At 40.7% G+C, this 5,659-nt stretch overlaps 1 long non-coding RNA gene across 1 annotated transcript; it reads right to left on the reverse strand.

Moving 5' to 3' along the window:
- Nucleotides 1-1,127: 1,127 nt before the first annotated feature.
- On the reverse strand, nucleotides 1,128-3,233 carry LOC123965442. The gene is made up of 3 exons (XR_006823705.1): nucleotides 2,929-3,233; nucleotides 2,456-2,689; nucleotides 1,128-1,478 (listed from the first exon to the last, which is right to left on the reverse strand). It is a non-coding gene; the product is annotated as an uncharacterized LOC123965442 (long non-coding RNA).
- Nucleotides 3,234-5,659: the final 2,426 nt, after the last annotated feature.

A 5,659-nucleotide genomic window follows, 5' to 3' on the forward strand; every position in this document is an offset into this window, starting at 1 on the left:
AATGTTATTTAACTTAAAGGTTCGAGTTTTAGTGCCATCTAGTGGTGATGGTTTCAAATTGCAGCCAGCTATTCATAGTGCATTCATGTACTCCGCGGATTTGTGATTGGCCTTTTATTGTGGCCAGCCTAAGGCACACCTATGCAATACCCATGCTGTCTGATCAGCATCTTGATATGTCACACCTGTGAGGTGGATGGATTATCTCGGCAAAGGACTAACAAACAGATCTGTGAACAATATTTGAGAGAAATATGTCTTTTGTGTACATAGAGAAAGTCTTAGATCTTTGAGTTCAGCTCATGATGAATGGGGGTGAAAACAAAAGTGTTGCGTTTATAATTTTGTTGAGTGTAATTCAGCACTAATTATTAGGAACATATATGTAAAGGGTAACTATGGTATTTTGGTATTAACTGGACCCTATTTTTCCATGTTTTTGTGTCTATGTGACTATTGGGGACACATTCTTTTTGAAATTCGTCAAGTATTGAGCAGCATTGAAAGAGGGCTGCAATGTAACCTTTGCGGGCAATTGTGCCTCGTCAAAGTGCGTTCACTAAAGTGCTTGTTTTTGCCACTGACAGGCTCAGATTGTTATTACAAGTGTCTGACAACATTATGCAAAGGATCTCTACAGAAATACACCTGTTTTTAAAGAGTAAGATCGAGAACAGTTGCTAAATCGCTCTCATCAAAGCCTCCAGACTCCATTGACAAAAAAAGGAATTTTACCTTGCAGAACACAGGAGTTGCTGGTCTACCGCTGCCTCTGTCGTTTAGAGGGACATTTTAAAGGGATAAAAACACCAAAGTCACAAAGCGGTAGACCAAAGAGGTAAAATTACAGTTTTTTCAGACAAATCAGTGTTGAATTCAGACATGTGGTGCATTGTTTATGTTTTTTATATTGGGCTAGGTAATAATGATTGGGACAGAACATAATAAACATTTATGTAAGCGCTGAAAACAAGTATAATATTATAATTATGATTTATATTTTTTGAAAACCAGGACATTTTAATGTTTTACAAATATTTGCAAGGACTCGGGACACCTAGCTTGAAACCGGGACAATCCCTGGCAAACCAGGATGTCTGGTCACTGGGTAACAGCTGAATGTGACTCTTTCATTGTTACGGTTTAACTCGTTTATTTTCAAGGCTGTGTTTTATTTCGTGTATGCTATTCAGTTTACATGTTTCAGACAGTCAGTGTGACTTATAGTCCCCCTGTAAACATTTGCAAGCTTCCCTGAGGCATGAGATGTTTTTCAGTTGAGGCACCGTGCTCTGTTTACAGCGTTATGTGACCTCTTTTCCCTGTAGGTCAAAGCAACAAGGTGAGCTGTTCCATAACAGGCTCTGCTAGAATGTCAAGAATTCTCCTCGAACTTGTTGAACTCATATGGTTCCTCCTCTCTTTATGTTGTTTTCCTTCTAAGTCAGTCGACTGCAGCGCTTGTATTGGGTAATGTACTATGAGGAAAGAAAACAAAACTGTCAATGCGATGATGCTGAAGTTTTTACTCTCACTTTACAGATAAAAGAATCCAGTAACCACAGAATCTACTTTATTTGAATTTACATCTTTTAACATCTTATTTGTGTCATTTTTGTGACACTTTGTTTTTTTTGCTTCACCTTGGAGACAAGTGGTTTGCTAAGATCCTCTTAGAAAATCATTTTTTTTGTGAATTTCCAAAGAAGTTTAAGGCAAAACCACTTTCTCAAGTAGATGCGTTACATAGACATATTTCAAAAGCTGAACAGCTGTATGGTGTAACCCACTTCCTGTTGCATCAAACGGACGTTGTGATTTTGTGAGAAACGTTCTTGTATTAAATGTATGCATTATACTTGCATCTATACGAGCAATACAATAATTAACTATCTTATCAAACCCTCAGGGGTTTTTTTCCCCCGACTTACTTGTCCATACATCACGTGACTAAGTTACAGCTGTAGCATAGAAGTGATTAAACATTTAAAATGGCTATCACGGAGCAGTAAACATGGAATTTCTTACATCTTCACATTGAAGTTAAATGAAAAAGAGCCAGAAATTCCCAATAATAACACATTAATTTATAGATACATTGTAGATGTAACTGACAGAACTGTCTTTTCTTAAGGTACAGGGATAAAAACTCATCAGGGGAAAAAACACTTTTAATATCCGCTTTACAATGTGGATTTACAGTGGATTTTAGCATAAGATATAGAGAACAACTCACCTAGAATTATGAGATACAGAAACAGAGCGGTGTTTGCTTGTGTGCATGCGTGCGTGCGTGCGTGCATGTGTGCAAATGAATGTGGTTTTGGTCTTTACAGATATAGCAACTGCTGTTTGGTCAGTCAATGTTAGGAAGGTTAAATGAGTAGTAACGTACGTCACGTAACGTTATTCTACAGTAGAGATTCATAAGGCATGTGGACAGTCAACAACTGACCTCCCAGAGAGGGTCCTCCTTAGGCGTCATTCTCAGGTGACTGTTCTCAGGTGTTTTTTAGACAACTCAGAAGGCGTGGATCTCATCTCATTCCCTGTGACTCCATCGTTGCAAAGGAGAGCAGTAGCCCGACCAGTAGATTGGCCTACTCCCTTTTATTGCAACTATCAGCACACGGTTTGCTTGCTGTTTGTGCCAGGGATCCATTTTATTGAGCTTGGAAGTTCATAACGCCTGAGTGACACATCATTGCATGCAGTTGAAGCAGCATTCATGGATGGTGTAATGTTGTGAGCGCAGATTTTGTACAGTCCATAAAGTGAACAGAGAATCTGATGCAGCCCACCTTAAATCTCCTCCCTCCTCTGCACTCAGTGAGGCTACAAACCCACTGTCATATGCACTCTATTGTGCCCAGTAAACGGAATAAGGTATATTTTGGGCAAAAACAAACAAATACAGAAATATCTTACATTTCAAGCTGCAAGCAGCATTGGGCGGGCCCTCGCACTTGTAGCACGTTGAGCAGTGAGACAGCCGCGTTGCAGATTCTGGAGCTCTGCCAGCACGGCTGTGAATTTCCTATGCGCTTCGGAACCTGCATGAAGGTGTTATACGTCACTTCCTATGTCTCCTTTGTGGCGCCGCAGAGCACTTGGCGCTACGACTACAAATGAATATTGCCGCGTGGATGTATTCTCGGCAGGACAGTTATCAAGCATGCAAAGATTGGTACAGATTTCAGCATGTACAGTTAAGTTACGACGACTTCCTGTGTCATGGCGAAGCATGGAACTTCACCGCCACGCCACCGCCACGCCCTTAACTGCAAAGTCACAAGTTTTACAACATGGCTTCATCAATGTGTTATGGGTTTGTCCAACCTGCTAGGAGTAGTACATCACAGCATAAAATATGTCATTTCCTGTTGCCAGCAGGTGGCGCTATGACTTTGAGTGAATATTGGCATGTGGATGACTCTTATAGTGCATTCCATATTTGGTGCAGATGTGAGCATGTAGACTGAGTCACAACAACTTCCTGTTTAAATGCGAATCATAGATTTTGGACGCCACGAAAACTCACCGTTTGTACAACTTTTAATCATCAAAGGGTTTAGACTGCACAGCACAAATCTGAAGTCAGTCTGACTAATGTGTAAATCATCCAAAAATGACCACAAAATTCAAAATGGCCGACTTCCTGTTGGGTTTAGGACATCACTCCAAGAGACTTTTTGGTACGCCTGGACATGATACATGTGCCAAATAAATTTCATACATGTAGGTGAAACGTGCCACGGGGGCTGCTTCATTAAAGGTCACTTCCTGTTGCCTGCAGGTGGCGCTATGACTATGTGTGAAATTGCCATGTACATGTGTTCAGGGAGGGACTCTTATTAAACTGAGTAGCAACACTCAACAATTTTCTGTGTCATGGCAAAGCATGGAACTTTGCTACCATGCCGCCGCCACGCCACTCCCACGCCGTTAACCGAAAACTCACAAGTTTTTACAACACGGCATCGTCAATGTGTTAAGGTTTTTTTGGGACAGATTTGAAGTTGATATGGCCAAACCTGCCAGGAGTAGTACGTTGTAGCGTAAAAAGTGACATTTCCTGTTGCCAGCAGGTGGTGATATGACTTCGAGTGAATGATGGCAGATGGACGTGTTCAGGGCAGGACTCTTATTATCCATTTCAAATTTGGAACAGATGTGAGCATGTGTATTGAAGTTATAACAACTTCCTGTTTCTTGGTAAATCATTGATTTTCCAAATGACTCACACGAGTGGGTGATATTTGTAAGCAGGACTACTAATTCAAATCTATATGTTTCAAGGAACAGCTAACCTGGCTCTGTCCGCAGGCAACATAATCCAGCTCAGTTTTTGTTTAAACCCAACAAATTTTCTGTGTATTGGATTTCCCATCATTTCGTTCTATTCCTTGAATGTTCAAAAGCTTTTTTTTAACTGAACTGTTATTAGCGTTACAAAGCCACGGTCAAACAGCCTTGTATTGCTGTCATTACAGACAACAACACCTTACAATAAATTTGCCTAACAAGTCATATAATTTAACCAAACCCAGAAAGCATGTTTTCTGTGATGCAACATTTGTGTAGAATATTCCACATTAACAGTAAGTCTTGTTTGGTGCAGCTGCTGTCCTGGGACTATCAGAAACCAAAGGTGATGAAACAGTGAGGGTCAAGGGGCTCAGAGTGTATCTCTCTGTAAACTTCAGCATGTTTGCTCAGGGGGTTTATGTGATATGATACAGTACATGCAGTTCATTGTCTCCTGTACGCACACAGACGCAGCAAGTGTTTACTAAAAAAAACAGAGGTCACACAAGGCTTTCGCCCGAAGACCTCGTCCTGATCTCACACTTGGCACACGAAGCCAGCAAACACACACACACACACACACACACACACATACTCAAAGGCACTACAGAAGACTAGTCACACACAGGGGCAACAATGAGTCAGATGTTGTGTAATGCACAGGATATTAGTTACTGTAGATAAAGATTTGTAATTCAACATGTTGCATTATGCATTATTATGTGCTGTGAACTATTGTGTATGTATCTATTTAAGTATTACATCATTTTGCAGGGGTTGATATTTAAGCACCAGCGTTCCAGGAAGCGACTGTCTGGCCTCACTGTATCTTTGCGTTGCCTTGAAAACACAACTTAAAGTCCCTGCGGTTTCCTAATAATTTCCTAGAAAGGAACTGATATCACTGTGAATTCTTGGTGTAAACTATGGGGAAATGGAGGCAGTGTTGCAATGAGACACCTGCATATCTTCAGAAGCCCTAAAACCTGCTTGTGACATTACCGGCTTAACCCAGTTAGGGGGCCCAAGGGCAAAAATGTGTTTTTCAGCTCCCCACCTACTGCCCACTGAGCAATCTCTGAGCAATGCAACCCTGTCACCTAAAAGTTCCTGTGTAACAAGTAATCCTATGCTGGAATAATTTGTGGTATTACATGTGTTTATTAGGAATATGCATCATGTGAGCACACTGCCAACTGAAACAGCAAAGCTCATATAATTCCATATAATTCTACAAGACAAGCCCACAAACTTAGCTAGCAATGCTGGACATTTTAGTTGATGTTGTACTTTAGTGTGGCAAATTCTCCGACAAATTGCATTTAGTCAAGTTCCCAGAAACAATAAGCAT

This window comes from Micropterus dolomieu, linkage group LG02, assembly GCF_021292245.1.
Source record: "Micropterus dolomieu isolate WLL.071019.BEF.003 ecotype Adirondacks linkage group LG02, ASM2129224v1, whole genome shotgun sequence".
NCBI lineage: Eukaryota > Metazoa > Chordata > Actinopteri > Centrarchiformes > Centrarchidae > Micropterus > Micropterus dolomieu.